This window comes from Schistocerca cancellata, chromosome 3 (genome assembly GCF_023864275.1).
Source record: "Schistocerca cancellata isolate TAMUIC-IGC-003103 chromosome 3, iqSchCanc2.1, whole genome shotgun sequence".
NCBI classification, from domain to species: Eukaryota; Metazoa; Arthropoda; class Insecta; order Orthoptera; family Acrididae; genus Schistocerca; species Schistocerca cancellata.
This window is the reverse complement of record NC_064628.1, coordinates 823981130-824002848: the sequence shown is the minus strand read 5'-3', so window position 1 is coordinate 824002848 and position 21719 is coordinate 823981130.

The window sequence follows — 21719 nt, the reverse complement described above, 5'->3', positions numbered from 1 at the left end:
TTACCACCCGGTATTACTTGCTATTCTAATTACATGCGACTAATAAATAGAAATCAGTGCCCTAGACGTACAGTGATTTTCAAAGCGAGTAGTTTACTGTCCTTCACTTCCAAGTGCTGTACCTCCCCTCCCATTGGTGCGTGACCTCCCGGCTCAACTCTGAATCCACAGCCGGCATACAAATGGAGCATTGTTCAGCACTGTCATCCCTACAGGCTTTCATGACTGCTGTTTCAGGTCCATCGTTTCCCTTTATTACCACGTGTCCATTTGCCAGCTATAATAACGCCACCTTGTCACGTTGTGGCAACGTAAGAGAATATCTTGTATACTCTGCATATATTTTTCTACATCTACATCTACATCTATACTCCGCGAGCCACCTTACGGTGTGTGGCGGAGGGTACTTATTGAACCACTATCTGATCCCCCCTTCCCTGTTCCATTCACGAATTGTGCGTGGGAAGAACGACTGCTTGTAAGTCTCCGTATTTGCTCTAATTTCTCGGATCTTTTCGTTGTGATCATTACGCGAGATATATGTGGGCGGTAGTAATATGTTGCCCATCTCTTCCCGGAATGTGCTCTCTCGTAATTTCGATAATAAACCTCTCCGTATTGCGTAACGCCTTTCTTGAAGTGTCCGCCACTGGAGCTTGTTCAGCATCTCCGTAACGCTCTCGCGCTGACTAAATGTCCCCATGACGAATCGCGCTGCTTTTCGCTGGATCATGTCTATCTCTTCTATTAATCCAACCTGGTAAGGGTCCCATACTGATGAGCAATACTCAAGAATCGGACGAACAAGCGTTTTGTAAGCTACTTCTTTCGTCGATGAGTCACATTTTCTTAGAATTCTTCCTATGAATCTCAACCTGGCGCCTGCTTTTCCCACTATTTGTTTTATGTGATCATTCCACTTCAGATCGCTCCGGATAGTAACTCCTAAGTATTTTACGGTCGTTACCGCTTCCAATGATTTACCACCTATGGCATAATCGTACTGGAATGGATTTCTGCCCCTATGTATGCGCATTATATTACATTTATCTACGTTTAGGGAAAGCTGCCAGCTGTCGCACCATGCATTAATCCTCTTCAGGTCTTCCTTTTTATGCTAGTTACATTTATCGAATATTTGTAAAGCACTAATTGAGTCATTTTACAAGATAATCTGTCTTTGCTGAATGGCTGGCACCATACAAATCAATGTGCAGTACCTAACGTGGCAATCAACCTTCAGATAGGTATTTGAAATCGCAATAGAAAACTAATGTCACTTCAATAGGTCACTAATGCAATAAGCACGTCCCCCATGGCCACAGATCAAAATACACATGGCCTCTATCCGACCATGAAACACAAAACGACCTATATTTATCATGGCCACTTGCCTTCCATACACACAAGAAATTATTAAGAAACAACAACTACCACTGTTTCGTAAAACCAGAAAATTCTAAATCTATAACTAAATCAAGAAATGACGTTGAAGTGAACCAGCTACCTTCAGCGTGCCACTAAGCACCAAATCCAAACCTACAAATGCGAGGCGCTATTTCTAGCCACTTCAGTAACATAATTTCGTGGTCGTTCCAGAACATAACTCGCCTCGCCGCCACTGCAGTGAATGTTTTGCTGATCACTAGCACGAGCAACTGCAATAGTCAACAGTCCTTCATTCACAATAATGTTCACTACATATAGAAGGAGGAACCCACCACGAAAGCTCGGTGATTAATTTTTTCTTCTTCATGTGAAATTCACACGCCATCCATCCACATAGCTTTCGAGGTATTAGCAAATCCTGGTCGCCACTGGCCAGCCGTGTCGATACAACTTTAATACTTGCCGGCAGCGGCCCATGCTTCTTCATTGCTCCAACTCAGCTGGTCCTCACGGCATACGGCCGTACCACGTGACATGGTGTCGCCAACTCCCCACAACGACAACATCGAAAGCACGTCACGTCACAGACCGACTCGGCTCATGCGCGGACCCACTCTCCTCGACTTGCGCACGCGCGCCACCATAAATAGCCTGCCTCAAAGACGCGAAGAGAACAAGTCACAGGGACAACTATCCAAGATGGAAGTAAGAATCGATATCGCTTGGCGCCAGAAACCCACCGGCTCACATCCTACGAATATGTCTTGATTTTTCATCAGTCTTGCTTCCATTAACAACCGCCACGTCAGAAGTGCCTCACTGGTGCCTTTCCCTTTCCCAGGACCAAACTGAACACCATCTAACAGATCGTCATCTCTCCTGTTCATAAGGAATCCTACTCATATTATACCATTTTTTTACCCTATATTCATCTGACCAGAAATCCTTATCTTCTTCCCATTTCACTTCACTGACAAACACTTTATCTAGAATGAACCTTAGAATTTCTGTTTCTTGATTTTCTAGCTTTCCTACCACGCTCAGGCAACTGATATTCCACGCCCTGACTCGTAGAACCTTACCCTCTTCTTGGTTATCCAATCCTTTTCTCGTAGTCGCCTCCCACTTGGCAGTCCCCTCCCTGAGGTACAAATTGGTAACTATTCTGGAATCTTTTGCCAATGGAGAGATTAAATGTCCTCCACATTGTGTCTTTAATGCCTTCTGGATCCTCATGCCGTTGGTCATTGCTGCTTCTTCCGCCTTTAGGCGCAGATTCCCACCCAAAGGGCAAGAGAATGCCCTGAACCTCTGTTAGCTCCTTCGGCTTCGTTGATAAGGCCTTTGGCAGAAGGGGGTGACTTTTTTTTTACGCGAACCTATGGAGTGAAGCCCATGAAAGCCGCCTGTAACTATGGAGAAATCCATGCACGACTACTCGAAATAAAGGGCATCAGATCAACTGCTCACTGAAGCTACATTCCAACTAAGCGACAGATCGTAGCAAGCACTCCAAATGAATGTGTAAAAATATTGCCTATACATCAGATTACGGACAATGGTGCAGTGTCATTCGTTCGCATAAGTTGAAATATCTAAAATACTCTTCTCGTCAGTGCCAAAGAAAAATTCGATCTGCAATGTGGAAGCAATTCACAGAGTGAGTCTTTTCTGCAGATAGTACACGTCATCCAGAATTCGCTAGATCAAATGCAAGGCATCTACTACTGGGCTACAAGCGACGCGAAGATCATTGATGTCTGCCACCCCACATGCAACACAAAACGAGGAATCGGCGAGGTCAGCTAGGTGGAGACAAGAAGGATTTCGTTGTTTTCCGATGATGCTGACATGCCATGTGGAGAGTGCAGCACTGTCAAGAAAAGGGACGTTCACCGCCCACCACACATTGCGCCACCTGTAATGCGGGTACTTCTTTTGTATCTCATTGGGGTCGCAGGCCTGTTTCATATTAGTTTAGGTCGCCTTCCGATGGGCAGCAAAGAAGTGCAATTATAGCTGTGCTCCAGAAAAAAAAAGAGTCTGAAGTGGTGCTGGGAAGTCCGACAACGTCACTGGAGGGGCCAACGAGGCTGGGGCTTATGCACGAAGCAGTAAAATGGTAAGGCACAGAGGACAATGAGGTCACATCTTTGAATGTGAGTGGACAAAAAAGGCCCGATTTCTATGCGGAGAGATCCCCCTCGAGCCTGTGGGACGTTGAGAGACTCATAGTGGACTTCGAAGATCATCTACTGCCTAATAAAGGAACCCACTGCAGCTTAGATGTGGCGGACCAGTGTGTGTACAACCAGCTGTGTGGCTGGATTGAAGAGTTTTTAGCAAACAGAACACGGCATGTTGTTCTCAATGGAGACACGTCTACAGACGTTAAAGTAACCTCTGGCGTGCCACAGAGGAGTGTTATGGGACCATTGCTTTTCACAATATATATAAATGCCCCAGTAGATAGTGTCAGAAGTTCCATGCGGCTTTCGCGGATGATGCTGTAGTATACAGAGAAGTTGCAGGATTAGAAAATTGCAGCGAAATGCAGGAAGATCTGCAGCGGATGGGCACTTGGTGCAGGGAGTGGCAACTGATCCTTAACATAGACAAATGTAATGTATTGTGAATACATAGAAAGAAGGATCCTTTATTGTATGATTATATGATAGCAGAACAAACACTGGTAGCAGTTACTTCTGTAAAATATCTGGGAGTATGCATATGGAACGATATGAAGTGGAATGATCATATAAAATTAATTGTTGGTAAGGCGGGTGCCAGGTTGAGATTCATTGCGAGAGTCCTTAGAAAATGTAGTCCATCAACAAAGGAGGTAGCTTACAAAACACTCGTTCGTCCTATACTTGAGTGTTCCTCATCAGTGTGGGATCCGTAGCAGGTCGGGTTGATAGAAGAGATAGAGAAGATCCAAAGAAGAGCGGCGCGTTTCGTCACAGGGTTATTTGGTAACCGTGATAGCGTTACGGAGATGTTTAACAAACTCAAAGTGACAGACTCTGCAAGAGAAGCGCTCTGCATCGCGGTGTAGCTTGCTGTCCAGGTTTCGAGAGGGTGCGTTTCTGGATGAGGTATCGAATATATTACTTCCCCCTACCTGTACCTCCCGAGGATATTACGAACGTAATAATTAGAGAGATTCGAGCGCGCATGGAGGCTTTCCGTCAGTCGTTCTTCCCGCGAAGCACACGCGACTGGAACAGGAAAGGGAGGTAATGACAATGGCACGTAAGGTGCCCTCCGCCACACACCGTTGGGTGGCTTGCGGAGTATAAATGTAGATGTAGATGTAGAAGAGTTTGTGTGACGTGAGGGACCCGCAATGATATGTGGGTGTTGACATAGTGTGTATTTGCAGGTCAAGGGAGCAGAGGCAGTGTTCAACGAGCCCAACCATATCTGATCTGTTGCAGCAGCCGTCTACAGTTAAGGGCAGCAGAGTGCCGAAGGTTAGCCATAAAATCGATGTCAGCTTAAGGCATCGGTCACATTGAGTGGGTTAACGCTACTCTCAGCCAAGCCTTTACCAATATACATAACTCCTAATATACTTACATTAAGGTAACTGCCGGACCCCTTGCCACCCATGCAAGCACAGCCTCGGTATTTGTTGACATATGCCACATAATAATGGTTGTAGGGCAATTGCGTATAGCACTGTGCCTCTGTCGCACCGAGCGCTTGATGAGGATCCGATGTCTGAGCCTATCCTTGTGCACCATCTGTGACGTCGAAACATATAGACATAAGACTACCTTCGACAGTAGTTTCTGCATATCATATATGAGGTAGAGCAGCCGTAAGAAAAGAATGCCTGGCTGAAGTCTAAGTACGCCAAAGTCTCCTAAGAGCTGTCCGAATGTTGCACGCTCTGCCTAGCGACGTTGATCATAGGAGATGACATGACAGACCATCCTCGTAAGATGCGCTGCCAAATTACATGTAAAGATCTTCACGTCGCTATTTATAAGGGTCAAGGGGCGATAGTCATTGATGTGCGTACCACCATCGGGTTTGTGAATAAGAAAAATGAGGCTGTATTGAAAGATATCAGGGACCCTCATCACAAGGGACATCAGTTCTCCAAAGATGACAGTCCTTATTGGCGCTAAGAGGTGTCTAAAAACATGACAAAATTCAAGGGGGATGCCGTCATGGCCAGGTAATATGTTAGCAGGTTTCACTCGAATAGCATTGAGGATTTCGTCTTCTGTTAATGGTCCCTCCAATTCCAGTGCCACATCCTCTGGTATCGTGCTGAACATGAGTTCTTCAATTTCAGCAGCTGAATGAGGATATTTGATGTACAACCTATCACAATGGGATTGAATGGCACATCCCGTGCTGCGTTAGGTGTTATGTTGTCTGTCTTTCTCATCAGTGATGATTTGAATCAGGGCCCGTCACTGCCGTCTCCTGTCTGCTAGAAGGTGGTACATCGAAGAAGCTTCCAAAGCCATATGGTCACAAGTACAGACTCGGACCACTGTCCCTTCAATGTGGCGGTGCATGAGGGCTGCGATCAGTGCTTTGGTGCGCTCCACTATTGTATATCGTACAGGCGAAAATAGCACCAAAGAGCTGTCCCCCAACGTTTGATAAAAGTCCAGGGATTATCTCCTCTAAGTCACCGATTCTTCCCCGTACACCAACATGACCCAGTGGAGGGTAGGTTTTGCACAGAACAGCTACCATGACAACGTAGACATGACTCCCAAGTCATCTCGATAAGCCTCCGACAGTCAGGAGACGCCAGTGGAACCACATGCAACTTCCAAACACTCCTTCCATAACACCACCTCTGGCGGTCGAGCGTGGCAGTGCAGAAGTACGTCGCGTGCGGCAGGCCAAATCTCAACCAGTTGAGTCCTGCCAGCAGCTAGTATAAGATATAAAAGCGATCAAGACGACAAGAAGAATGTGCAGTGTCGTGCGTGAAAATGGGGCGGTTGTCATGAACCTGTTCCCACGTGTTCAGAAGTTGGAGGCGGTCGATGACCGTGGCGAAATCTGGGCAAAGTGAATGACACTGCAGCTGATTTTTGGGGTCGAGTGTGGAATCAAAATCATTACCCAGCATCAGTGCGTCATGCCGCCCAACGAAAAGAGGTAAGAGCGCCTCCACAAAGAAGGTAGAGCGTTCCCTTCATCCATCTGATCATGAGGAAGCATAGATGTTAATTATTCGGACACCAAAGACCCTCACGAAAGCGGTATACCCAATTAGGTTAAGAAAACCACCGATATGCACTTCTTGAAAGAGCGACATGACTAAGTCCCCCGCACAAAGTGTATTGTGTAGCATCGCCAATATTCGTGGGACACGGATACCAGCGATATTGATTGTAGCTAGGTGAAATGTCTGTTTTGGTACTCATGTTGTCGACAGATAGTAACCACCAGTGGCATCTGGCTGGGGCTCACCATACAAGATGGTCGAAGTAGCGGCATTCTCCGTTGTGATGTAAGGAGAGAAAGGGGGAGGGGGGGTCGCAACCGGTGCGATGCGTCGCCCACAATATTTACAGGCCGTTCCGATTCCTCCTCTACTTCGGCCGCCCAAGAAACAACAACAGTGCGTTGTCCAGAGGTAGAATCATCAGCACGCCGGCGTAGGTCGGCGACCTTCAGAAATGGGTTGTTAACAGAAGACGCAGGCGGCGAAGAGGAAGGCGTCACAGGCTGCGGAGGACAAACCACTGACGTAGAGGGAGAAGGAGGCACGTTTAGCAGCAGGCCTTCCGAGATCGTTGCGTCGTCCGACTCCAGCTTGCCGTCCCGTGCGGCCATCGTGAGGAGAAAATCGTTAGATGGTTCACGACTGCATTTCGTGCGTTTTCTCGGTGGCTTCTGCTTCCGAACGTGTTGTTTCGTATCGGAGTGGGATCGGTCATCTTCCGCCGCCCAAACCAGGAAGAAAGCAGAGGTTCGTACGATGCCCGAGACGACGTCCATCGCTACTGTAACATCCATCGCTACTGTACGTCCAAGGGTGTCGTTTCTACAAGAGGTGATGGAGAGGGAATCAGGTGACTCGCCGCCCCATTAGTGTCCAGCAACAATGGCAGATCGGAAAGAATCTGGACCGATGCGTCCGAAACCTTCGCAACAGCGTCGTAGGTGTAACCGGTGGTGAGACATCTCCTATGGGCGTCTGAATCAAACGTCTGTGGATACAATCCGACCGGACGTAGCCCTCTTGGACACAGCATGCACACGTTCGCAACCGACCCTCGTACATCACGATCGCCCGCGCGCCGCCAATCATCAAATAAGAAGGCACGCGCTTCGCGAGTTCTGTTTTGATCTGACGCGCGCTATTCAAGACGTGGGTAAGTCACGAAGGTCGGCCATTTTTCTGCGATGTGAAATGATATTTCCGTAAGGTCGAAAGGGAGATACGACCACGTCTTGCGGTACCTCAAAATGAAGTTAGAAAAGCCGGCCGTTGTGGCTGAGCGGCTCTAGGCGCTTCAGTCTGGATCCGCGCGGCCGCTACGGTCGCAGGTTCGAATCCTGCCTCGGGCATGGATGTGTGTGATGTCCTTAGATTAGTTACGTTTAAGTAGTTCTAAGTTCTAGGGGCCTGATGACCTCAGATGTTAAGTCCCATAGTGCTCAGAGCTCAGAGCCATTTGAAGTTCGAAAACACGCAGGTTGCGGAGGATGAAACCAGTGTCATCAGCGGAAACAGCTCTGACATGGCTATCAGGAAGTTCGAATTTCAGTTCGTGGGTGAAATATTGCAGAATATCAGTGCTAATTTTTTGGGTCCGCAGTTTGATGGAGAATTGAATTCCTACAACATCTTGAGGTGCGAGATGAAGTTCGTCACGTATGAACTATGTCCCAATCCATGCGCTCGACGTCCTGCATGTTCCGCTTTAAAGGTGATTTTTATAGATGCGAAATGCGTGAAAATTATTTTATTGTTTAATATTCCCTGCATAATACGATTCAACGTAATGAATAATATGCTTATACATTACTCGAAGTTTTTCAACCATACTTAAATTCAACGCCGAGGTGCTTTAGTCATTCGGCATCAGACGTATCTTACAGCTTGTGAGACACTTGAAGACTCACCACGACGGTTTCATTTAGATGCTGTACGACACAGATACGTCGAATCTTTACATGTGGAACGTGGTAGGCTCTTAGTGAGACTGGATTTCATTATGAATGCGAGCGTATCCACTGGATAACGCACATACACGAGGGCAGATGGCGTTGTTGTTTGTAGAAATATTACAAAATTTGCGTTGCACTGAAATAGAAATTTCTTATTTTTTTATACGTAGAGTTAGTATTTTTGTTAATCCTTCATGCTGAAGCAGCTGAACGGATTAGGATGAACTTAGGAATGAGGATAACCTATACCCTGAATGAACACATAAGCTACCTTTTCCTCCGGAAAAGAAATCACCGAGTACTGTTCACATTGGATGAGTAACGTGTCTAAAAGTCATGCATTAAAATTAACTATCAAATTAATGCATTAAGTTTAGCACAGAGATTAGTTTTTAACTGTTTTGGGAGGTGAAAGAATTACGTACACAAATATAGAACAGTAATAACACTGTAGGATAAAATCATCACTGAACTCCATAACAATGTAACTGATGCACAACTTGCGTGCACCAAGATTGTGCATTGACGCGGGCTTACGCGTCACGTAGCTGAGGTGGCATATCGTGCAAGCCACCATCATCACCAATAGAGCCAAATGAGAGACTCTACTGATGCCACGAATACCCATCATCCCAACAAACTTGCCTTTCCGATTCAAACGCTTGCTGTTCCCTTTGAAAGTGGCCTTCTCGATCACTGTGAATAAGGATCAAGAAAAAACTTAAGGGTGGTAGGTATTCGTCTTGTGACACCATGTTTTTGACACAGATAACTCTACGTTGCCTCTTTGTGTGTATCGAAAGGCAGAAATCTCTACACATACACTAAGAACAAGAAGTCTCAGAATGTTGCTTACAGACACATGTTATGGTAGATTTCTGGCTCTCTATAGACACCAAGACAATCATGATCTTTTCCATGGTAGGCATGTTGCAAACATTTATGAAAGTATTTACTCTCTTTCCTGGCACATACTGGAATTCTCTACTCGTCGAGTAAAATTTATACCTTAAGTAAACACGTGAGTTGTGAGCGACATATATTTTGCAAGCTTCTTCCATGGTCTCAAAACTTAATGTTTCTTCCTGGTGTCGCGCGTTTTGCTGGGCCGCAAGTGGTTCATGTCTCATTACCTCCAAGAGGTAAGTTTCGTGATAGTTCATACATATGGATAGCGAGTTCTGGCACTGGCATTTACTTATAAACTAGGCGTTGTATGAATAGGTATTTATTCCAGTCTTCTACTAGTCCATCTCCTCCTTCTTCCTCTCTCTGTCTATCTCCTCCATCCCTTCTCTCTGCCAATGTCCCCCACCCACCATCACTCTGTCTATCTGCCCCTGCCACTCTTTTTGTTCATCTCGTCCTCCCCCTTCACTCTGTCAATCTCCCCCCACCCCCTTCTTTCCATTTGCTCCTCCCCATGCCTGTCCACATCCTCCTCCCCTAACTTCATCTCCTCCTACCCCTTTCTCTGTCAGTCGCCTCCTCTCCCACTGTCCATTTCCTCCTCTCCCTCCCCCCTGTTCATCTCCTCCCCTTTCCTTTCTGTGTCCATCTACTCCTCTTTCCTCTCCCTATCCATCTCCTCCTCTTCCTTTTGTCTGTCCATTTTCTGCCCCCTCTCTGTCTTTTCATCTCCTTCTCCCCCTTCTCTCTGCCTGTCTGTTCCTCGCCTTGTCTCCACCCATCTCTTCCTATTTCCTTTGTCTGTCCATCTTATAGTCTCCCCTATCTCTGTCCATTTCTCCCTCCCCCACTATCTCTGTTCATCTCCTCCTCCTGCTATCTGTACCTGTCACCTCCTTCCCCCTTGCTCTCACTCTCATATACTGGATGAGTATTCTTACATAGTGGGCTACACTTCTTTTTAGTTCCACCCCACCCCTCTGATAGATAGCTGTTTCTTACCCTCACAGTAACTCTTTTCAAACAGGAAATGAAATGTGAACCAAGTTTGCTCGAAATTGGTCCAGTGGTTCAAGAGAAGATGTCGAATTTAAATATAAACATATATCGATATATTTAATTTGTATACATAACTGTTGAACCGTGCCGGCCGTGGTGGCCGAGCGGTTCTAGTTGCTACAGTCTGGATCCGCTTGACCGCTGCTGTCGCAGGTTTCGAATCCTGCCCCGGGCGTGGATGTATGTGATGTCCTTAGGTTAGTTACGTTTAAGTAGTTCTAAGTCCTAGGGGACTGATGACCTCAGAAGTTAAGTCCCATAGTGCTCAGAGCAATTTTTTGTTGAACCGTGGGTACCACAGCTGGGTGCTGATAGTATGCCTGTAGTTCTGTGCATCTTTTCGATATCCATTCTTGAATATCGAAATAACCTGTGCTTTTTTTCAATCATTAGGAATTTTTCGTTTCTCCAGTGGCCTACGATACATTGCTGCTATAAGAGGAGCAAGGTCTTTCACATACTCTAAGTAGAATTGTATTGTTATCCCATGAAGTCTTTCCTCTATTGTATGGTTTCAGTTGTTTTCCCATCTGATGGTCACTTATTTCTATATCTGTTGTACTGACGACCGCTTCTGGTGTCGAATGCTGCCTTCTGTATAGAAGGATCCAGATTCGATTCCCAGTACCTCCTCAGATTTTTTCTGAGGTGAGGATTCATTGAGCCCCTTCGGACCAAATGAGGACGTACTTGAATAAAGAATAAGCACTACCATCAGGACGCGTCTACTGCTAATAACGGCTGGAAGGACTGGCAACATGCTGATCACATGTCCCATGATCATAGATCATCAGATTAAAGTCTAATCTGTGCGTCGCAATCATATTTTTATGCTTGGTGTGTCTCTGGCCTTTCTCTTGACAGTCGCACTTGATCCAGCGCCTACTAATCGATCTTCGTGCTTCATCTTTGTCAACCAGTGTGCTGGCGACACCCTATACCTGCACAAAAACCTCCTTGAATTTTTTGTAAATTCGGTAGATATAATTTTACTTTCGAATTTGTTGACTAATTCGTGCATGATTTTCCTTACGCCAGTTTGGCTTCACCAAGTTCCGGCAGCTTTTGAGTTACAGTGAAGGTCTCTTTGCTTTTGAATGTGACTGTCGAGCCATGGCGGCTCTTTCTCGTCCCTCACAACTTTTCTCGTCACACAAGTGTCTAAAGCGTATTGTACAATACCCTTGAACTTTGTTCACTGATGCTCAACAGCCGGCAGGAGTGGCCGAGCGGTTCTAGTCGCTACAGTCTGGAACCACGCGACCGCTATGGTCGCATGTGCGAATCCTGCCTCGGGCATGGACGTGTGTGATGTCCCTAGGTTAGTTAGGTTTAAGTAGTTCTAGGTTGTACGGGACTGATGACCTCAGAAGTTAAGTCCCATAGTGCTCAGAGCCCTTTGAACCATTTGATGTTCAACATTGACAGTGCTAGAGATTAAATTTCATGTGGGTGGCTCAGAATATCTGAAACTTGTTTCTCGTTACTCACGCTAACCTGATATATTCTACTACCATTCTTTATATTTCTATTTAGAGTTGTATTTGGTGAGGCTGTAACAGTCCTACAACCAGTGATTGCTTGTTCTAAACTGAGTGGAAATGTTCGGACCTGTTGGTGACCTGGACATGTGTTCTATTGACAACAGCAGCTTAACACCAATTGGCAAATTCAGCTATGCCTCATTACAAAATGATTATGAAGGCTGTGAATTAAATGAATATTTCCTTATTACAATCCAGATCTACTGATAGGTGATATTTTAGAAACGTGGCACCCCATTTTACAACAGAAAATTTGGCAAAATCACAAATTCTGAATTGGACTACAGTGGTTAAAGGAGAATGATGAAGTTTTCAAGTTGATATTAGTCTTCCAAAGTTTCCTGGGTGTCATCTTCTGGGCATTAAGTGCCATTTCAGATTTCACAAATCTCTTCCTGATGCTGACAGTAAATGCGTGAAATTCTCGACAAGTTGTGATTTCATCTCTTTCCAGCTAGAAACTGAAGACTTCCACACAACGTAAATAATATTTTTCTGAAGAAGACTGAGAACTATTAGGAATTAAAATCCCTGGCGTTGGCGTAATCACTAGAGACGGCGCACAAAAGTAATCTGAGGAATAAATCGGCGAAGTAATTTTCAAATGAACCATTCCAGCATTTACGAAAACCATGGATGATCTAAATCTGGATGGACCAACCGGAATTTGAACCGCCATCGTCGCGAATATGAGTTCAGTGTCTTACAACTGATTTGAAATACTAACAATATGGTTGATTTTTCCATAGAATTTGGTGTGCTAAGTATGAAAAAAATCGATTAATATTTAACACTACTTCTTCAGATTCATTGAGAGTGCATGTAAAGTGTTGCACGCAGCGTTAGCCAAGTACAACGGCTCACTTGGCCCAGGAGCCAGCGACAACTGTGCCAGCGTGCGACCCAAAATCTGATCCACTCCTGGCTCTACGGCAAACTCCGCTTTTAATGGAAGATGAAAACTCGCTAAAATCTGTTAAGTTACATATTTAACTGCAGAAATATTGAGCCATACTACCTCTACAGCCATCCATAATTGTGAAAGTGTTGCCGGTGCTGTATTTTGTGCACGAACTGAGCTCTCGATAATGGAAATGCCGTGTGGCTAGGGCCTCCGGTTGGGTAGACCGTTCGCCTAGTGCAAGTCTTTCTAGTTGACGCCACTTCGGTGACTTGCGTGTCGGTGGGGACGAAATGATGATGATAAGGACAACACAACACCCAGTCCATGAGCGGAGAAAATCTCCGACCAAGCCGGGAATCGAACCCGGGCTGTTAGGTATGACATTCCATCCTGCTGACCAGTCAGGTACTAGGGGCACCTCGCGATTGTGTCCCATAAATATTTGATGGGGTTCATGTCGGGTGATCTCGGTGGCCACACGATTCTCTCGAAACCTCTAGAACGTGAACTAGTGACGAATAGTTGTGGCCCGGTAACATGGCGCATTGCCGTCCACAAAAATTCTATGATTGTTTGGGAACATGAAGTTCAGGAATGGCTGCAAATGGTCTCCAAGTAGCAGAACATAGTTATTTACAGTCAGTGATCGGTTCAGTAGCACCACAGGACCAAGTCTGTTCCATGTAAATCCAGCGCACGGCATTATAGAACCTCATTAACTGCACAGTGCCTTGTTGACAGCTTCGGTTCATCGCTATGGTGGATCTGCGTCACACTCCAGCCTCCAGCACTACTTCAGACAATAGTCCAGTCTATGGCACGTCATGTTGCGACACTTCTGGTTGCTCGCCGGGGCTCTAGACGATATCAAGCAGGTGTACCAGTTTCTTTGGCTCTTTAGTGTATAACAATGAGCCATGCCCCGCTCGCGTTGGTGCTGTTTGTAGGTTTCCGCCCTCTGTGGGAGGCCAGACGGTATCGTTTAGTTGGCTTGGTTGCGGTTGTATGTCTTCTTTTCGCGTTGACTGGCGCCACTCGGTTTCGCAAGCGTTGCCTGTCCGTTAGTGGCAGCAGCGGCGGTTACCGATATGTAGTAACTGTTGCCCTATCTTTGGGGCGACGTTTTCCTTTTTGCCAGGTTGTGTGAGTGGCGAGTTCGGTTGGGGACTCAGGAGGAGCCAGGTCCACGCAGTGCCAGAACACGCCGGGACCGCTGGCTAAAGCATGGACTGCCGGATGGAAGGGCTGTGGTCACGAGTGTGCACGACCTCATCGTAAACCGGATCCAGCAAGCTTGAAGATGAGTGCATTTCGATCCAAGTAGAGAAACCTCCACCATTGTGATATCTCGCGATTCTCCAGTGACTTGGGTTCGTGTTGCTGCTCGTAGTGTCCCTGAGGCGAAGAGCAGTGAGTGGAGTGCTTGGGGAAAACGGATCTGATTAGATTTCCTCGACTTTTTATTGCTATTTACTGCGTTTAACTTCTTACAATTACTTAAGTTCAACCATCGGTAACTTTTCTTGGCTGGTGGCCACTAACGCCCCAGTTACCTGCCCCGGCAGTTAGTGCATGTAACGGCAGTGTACGATTCCTCGCCTTGCCACTGCTGTCCGGTAAGGCGTGTAGTTTTGAGAGCTTTCTTGATTGTAGGCCGGTTGGTGAATCCTCTACTCTGGTGGTAACGATTCCTTTCTTGTTCCAGGGGCTCTGAACACAGTATTCTGGACGTAGTGCAGACCGCCGGTTCCGCCTTTGGCGTATTGTTCCATCGTTGCATTTGGTTTATCGGACGTCAGGCAAGATTATCATCAGTCATTCGTTAGACTGCCACTAATATGAGCTACCATCTTTTGAACTGAATGCAAGTCTTCGCTGCCTATCTCATCGCTCGCAAAAGTGTCTGTTGGCAGACCATCTCAGAGGTCGCTTCCTGGAGCACCGTATGGGCCATTTGCTTGTTTTTTTAATCAACATTTGCTATTGTTTTTGCTGTTTTACAGCAGGTTTCAATTTTTTTTTATATTATTGCCGTTACTGGCGCGTAAGGCCTTCAGCCGTGATTGTGGTCATTTAACTTAAAATTTTAATTTGCTACTTCTATTTTAGCAGTAAGCCTTAAAACCTTATTTACTGCCATTCCTGGCGTCTTATACCTTCTACTGTGTTTGTGGCGACCTACCTTAATATTTCAGTACCTGTAAGTTGAAAATTGCATCGAGTTCTTAAACAATTCTTCAATAAAATTCTTCAGGGTATCAGACCGCATCGTCATAATTTAAAATGCGCCAACGTTTCGGCCAGCGTTGCAGCTAGCCTTCATCAGGGCCTTACGTTAAACTGCTAAATGAAACACACTTGGTTCCTTAAATAGCTGCACGAGAAAACCGTGTCGTTACTTGATTGGCTGTAAAAGGGGGGAGGAGGAAGGGTGAAAGGTATGCTTTATTGGTGTTTCCTTTATTATCTGTCATTGGCTGAAATAGCTGTTTTCTATTGGTCTTTATATTAATCCACCCCATTGGAGGAGACGGACGAATAGCGAACAGGTGATAGCTGAGACGACACACTGTTTACATGCTGTCCAGAAACCGGCTGCGGCGTGCCATTGCTTTGCGTGCTCGCGACCACTACTGCGGCTCTCCGCGTGTCTGCATGGGCCGCCACGGCTCTGCCGCCGCTCCGTAGCCCTGCTATAGCAGGCAGCCAAGACCTCGGAAGCTTGTACCCGTCCTCTCTATTCATGTTGGCGGGTCTTTTGGCTATTTCTATCGCCTCTCTAATCTTTCTTTTGAAAGTGAGAGGCTGTTTCGCCAGGACGCGGGCTTCTTGAAAAAATATTGGTTTCCCGCACTCGTCTCGGTGTTCCGCCACTGCTGACTTAGTGTGTTGTTTCAGGCGGATATATCTTTCATGTTCCGAGAGCCTTGTGCTAATCGGACGTCCCGTCTCACCTATGTAGACTAATCCACACGCACGACCAATTTCATACACGCCAGTTGTGTGTAGTTTGTCAACTGCATCCTTGGTAGAACCGAGCATGTCTGATATTTTGTTACTGCTTCGGAAAATTGGTTTGATGTCGGCTTTTCGTAGGAGTTTGCCAATACGTTCGGTGACCCCTTGTACATATGGTAACACAGCAATACTCTGTGCCTCCTTCTCCTCTTCCCTATTGGTCTTCTCCCTTGTCGACATGGTGCTGTCTATCATCTGCTTCCCATAGCCATTAGTTCCGAAGATGGACCTGAGGCGTTCAAGTTCTGTCTTCAGATGTTCTTCGTCGCTTATCCTGTACGCTCTCTTCGTTAGCGTATGCAGGGCGGACTTCTTCTGCGTGGGGTGATGGTGGGAGGAGGCGTGAAGGTACCTGTCCGTACTGGTTGGTTTCCTGTACACTTTGTGGCCAAGTTTACCATCAGGTTTTCGATAAACTTCCACGTCGAGAAAAGGCAGCACCTCATTCTTCTCTGTTTCCATTGTAAACTGAATTTTCCTATGCTGTTGGTTAAGGTGCTTGTGGAAGTTCTGTAGCTCCTCTTCTCCGTGGGGCCAAATAACGAAAGTGTCATCGACATAGCGAAGCCAACAATTTGGACGTAATGGTGCGGACTGGAGGGCTGTTTCCTCAAATGCCTCCATGAAGATTTCTGCTGCGGTGGGCGATAGGGGTGAGCCCATAGCTACACCGTCAGTTTGTTCATAAAATTGACCTCTCCACTTGAAATAGGTGGTCGTCAGACAGTGGCGCACAAGCTCACATATATCAGGTGCCAAGCGTTCTTCTAGGATGTTCACAGTATCTGACACTGGGACATTCGTGAATAGGGATTTGACGTCGAAACTAACCATCAGATCTTGGACCGTAACACGCATTTCCTTTAGGAGAGACGCGAAGTGAGTGGAATCCTTAACGTAGGACTCGGTTTGGTGCACTAGGTGTCGGAGCCTAGGTGCCAGTTCTTTCGCTAGGTAGTAGGTCGGCGAATTTATACTGTTTACTATGGGCCTTAAGGGGAAGTCGGTTTTGTGTACCTTCGGTACACCATATATCCTTGGTGCCTGTGTCACTTGCGGGATGAATCTTCTGGCCTTGTCGAAGTTGATTCTAGAGTGCTTGAGCAGTGCCTGCGTCGTTTTGATCACCTTGGCCGTCGGATCTCCCTGAAGTTTCTTGTAGATAGGTTCTGCGAGAATATCTTCCATTCGTTTGTTGTAATCAGTTGTGTCCAAGACTACAGTGGCGTTGCCCTTATCTGCCTGTACCACTACTAAGTGGGGGTTGTCCCTGAGTTCCTTGATGGCATGGTATTCCTCAGCGTTGATGTTTTGCTTCGGTGGCTTTGCTCTATTCAGAACTCTGACCGTTTCCTGCCGGATCTTCTCCGCCTCGGCCTGTGGCAGATGACGTACCGAAGCCTCTACGGATCCTATGATATCTTCTTTTGGAACTCGCTTAGGTGCGACTGCGAAATTCATCCCCATGGCCAGAATTGCTGTGGTGGCTTCGCTCAAGGTGTGGCTGGAGAGGTTGACCACTGTCCGTCGCCTACCCAGCGTCAATGTTTCGTTCGTGGCTTTCTGTTGTAGTTTGTCGTACTTTCTCATCTGGCGGTTAGTAATACTATTGCTGGTCCTTGATGCTTGCTGAAAGGTTAACCTGTCGACTTTATCCCAGTCTTCCATCTGCAGTTTTCCGGCCAGAAATAGGTGCAGATCACACAAATTCCTGTTGTGAGCATCGAGACTTATGCGGATGTGGCGGGTCCTTTCCCGTAGCAATGCTTTACTGGCTTTAGCACAGATATTCCTCGCCTTGTTCGTTTTTATGTGAGACGTCAACCGCAAAGAAAACGGCACAACACTCGTGTCTCTGCATCTCTTCAAAAAAGCAAGGTCATTCAGCAGTTTACATCTTTTCAGACGCAGTGCTTCTAACTTCTTGATGTTTCCGTGGATTTCCTGCCCATACAGGTTGGTTAAATGTAAGCGTAGGCTTCCGCGGCCGTTGTCGTCTTCAATAAAATTCAGATGATAGACAGCACCATGTCGAGAAGACTAATAGGGAAGAGGAGAAGGAGGCACAGAGCATTGCTGTGTTACCATATGTACAAGGGGTCACCGAACGTATTGGCAAAATCCTACGAAAAGCCGACATCAAACCAATTTTCCGAAGCAGTAACAAAATATCAGACATGCTCGGTTCTACCAAGGATGCAGTTGACAAACTACACACAGCTGGCGTGTATGAAATTGGTCGTGCGTGTGGATTAGTCTACATAGGTGAGACGGGACGTCCGATTAGCACAAGGCTCTCGGAACATGAAAGATATATCCGCCTGAAACAACACACTAAGTCAGCAGTGGCGGAACACCGAGACGAGTGCGGGAAACCAATATTTTTTCAAGAAGCCCGCGTCCTGGCGAAACAGCCTCTCACTTTCAAAAGAAAGATTAGAGAGGCGATAGAAATAGCCAAAAGACCCGCCAACATGAATAGAGAGGACGGGTACAAGCTTCCGAGGTCTTGGCTGCCTGCTATAGCAGGGCTACGGAGCGGCGGCAGAGCCGTGGCGGCCCATGCAGACACGCGGAGAGCCGCAGTAGTGGTCGCGAGCACGCAAAGCAATGGCACGCTGCAGCCGGTTTCTGGACAGCATGTAAACAGTGTGACGTCTCAGCTATCACCTGTTCGCTATTCGTCCGTCTCCTCCAATGGGGTGGATTAATATAAAGACCAATAGAAAACAGCTATTTCAGCCAATGACAGATAATAAAGGAAACACCAATAAAGCATACCTTTCACCCTTCCTCCTCCCCCCTTTTACAGCCAATCAAGTAACGACACGGTTTTCTCGTGCAGCTATTTAAGGAACCAAGTGTGTTTCATTTAGCAGTTGTGTCTGTATTTCATGGTGATTTGCTAAATTGTAACTCACTGAAAACACTATTATTTACACTGTAGTTCGTTCCATCATTAAAAACGTGTGGTATTTTCTATTTATTGCTGAGTCTGGAACTACTGGTTTAAAATAAATTGTGTGTACTTGTAAAAGGCAACCAATAGTAACTGATTACGGTTCCGTCCACAATCGTAACCGAATCCTGCCTTCCCTTGACTATCACCAGATTTCAAACAAGTTTGGCTGCTGATACAGGGTTTATCCCGACACATGTCTAGGTGTTGATAAATAATATATTAAGCCTGCTATACTTTCTTTTAAATAGGGTCTAATTTGATAAATATTGGTTGGTTGCAAAGCATTATACTGAGAAAAGATGCGATTGCGTGTAGTAGTCAATGACGAATGACACAGTTCACAGGTAGCGTGCATGCAGTGGCGAATGTCGTGTACATTGTACACTACAGACAGAAGATAACAATATTCGAAAGTTTCCCCCACTGCGAACGCTAGCAGCGGACTGCAGCAGCCCGCCTCTGCTGCTCAGGCTGTGTGCTGAGTCAACACACGGCTGACAGCTGCGGAACAGCGCCGTATACGAGACGAAATATTTATCGCAAGCGCTCCTCAAGTGCTTCCAAGTGCACTGTATACTCGAGGCACAAACAAGCGTACTTTCGAAATGACACCATGTGCCGACCGGCGTTTTGTTTGGAGCATCTGAGCAAGAGAAGTGTCGTTATCATGTGCCACGAGAACTGCTGGTTACGGCCGTCACGTAGACGTCAGTTCAATGAGTAGGTACAGACCCTCATTTGCTGTTCATGTTTACAATTTGTCGTGGGCCATGCATTCACGAAACGTTACCAAAATAATGCATGCACATCTCACTGGGCCGTGTTAATTACTTTAAGCTTGGCAGATCTGTCACAGAGACGGTCGACTTCCAAAAACCTTTGAAGCGGATCAAACTGCGCCGAGGAAACTCCTGACTTCATGTACTGGGTAATACCCATTCTTCAGTTAGTCTCCAGATTATGATCATCTTTCGCTTATTGTTAAGACAAGGGAAGCCCACCAAAACTGTTAAAAAGTGGCATGTTACAAGAGCTGATCTAAAGCCAGTGAATTTTAACTACTTTACTAATGATAGGACCAAGCTATATGGTGGGAGTACCGAGTGATGTGCCTCTGTTATTAAGGCACTGGACTCTCATTACAGGACAGGATTAAAATATCTGCCCAGCCATCAGCAATTGGTTTGATTTCGTTGTCTTTCTCTTTGTCGGGGTTTCGATACTTCACCGGAATGGTCAGTCGAGGACTTTATACTAACTCAAGTATTCGAAAGCGTAGATAATTTCGACAACGAAGCCAAAGCCAATTTTCTACCCCATCCTCACCCAGTTCTGTTATAGCCTCGACGTCTTCTTTCTAGTAGCGTGTTCAAAATTTCTATAATTCATCAAATTTACATTGAGGACATCTCACAGCCAACAGATTTTCGAAAAATATTATTCGAATGTTACGAATAATAATAAAAATAATAATAACTGAAGTCCAATAAGTGCCTAAATAATAGTGCGTGTCTTTCACCAATGAAATCAGCGAGCTGTGGGGAGACACTATAATACGGAAGGGATTCAGTTCGCTTATAGTGATGGACGTCGGAATGACAGAGAGCTGGTGATCAAAATGACTTATAAAAAGACCAGAGACTGACGTCATCAAGCTCTGCTTTCTGTACAAGTATCCTGGGGCACCAGCGAGTCTCCAATAATAAAATATTGTCCGCACTCCGGACATAGGATGGAGTTACATTTATTCATAATTCTGGATGGTCAGCCCTGGCTTTATTATCTTCACTGACGTGACAAGAGTCATCGGATACTCCCTAATATCGTGTCGAACTGCCTTTTGTCCGGCGTAGTGATGATCTCTCTATTGGCAAAAGACTCCGGAATACTCCCCCATTTGAATCTCCGGGAGGGAACTGCCAACGGGAAGTGACCATGAGAAAAAGCATTAATAGCCAAGGAAAGTATAACGTCCTACAAGTCGGGGTATGGAATATCAGAAGCTTGAATGTGGCAGGGAAGCTAGAAAATCTGAAAAGGGAAATGCAAAGGCTCAATCTAAATGTAGTAGGGGTCAGTGAAGTGAAATGGAAGGAAGACATGGATCTTTGGTCAGATTAATGTAGGGTGATATCAACAGCAGTGGAAAATAGTAGAAGGGGAGTTGGATTCGTTATGAGTAGGAAGATAGGGCACAGAGTGTGTTACTGTGAACTGTTAAGTGACAGGATTATTCTTATCAGAATCGACAGCAAACCAACACGGACAATTGTAGTTCAGGTATACATGCCGACGTCGCAAAATGAAAATGAAGAGATAGAGAAAGTATATGAGGATATTGAAAGTACATGAGGAGATGACAATCTAATACTTATGGGGGACTGGAATGTAATTGCAGGGGAAGCAGTCGAAGAAAAGCTTACAGGAGAATGTGGGCTTGGGACAAGGAATGAGAGAGGAGAAAAGAAAGTAACTGAGCTTTGTAATAAATTTCAGCTAATAATAGAAAATACTCTGTTCAAGAATCACAGGAGGAGGTGGTATACTTGGAAAAGGCATGGTGATACGGGAAAATTTCAGTTAGATAACAACATGGTCAGACACAGATTCCGGAATCAGATACTGGATTGTAAGGTGTACCCAGGAGCAGATATAGTCTCATTGGAATAATAAATCTAATAAAAACTCTTGTAGATAGAATTAGGATTGAAAAAAATGGCTCAAATGGCTCTGAGCACTATGGGACTTAACATCTTAGGTCATCAGTCCCCTAGAA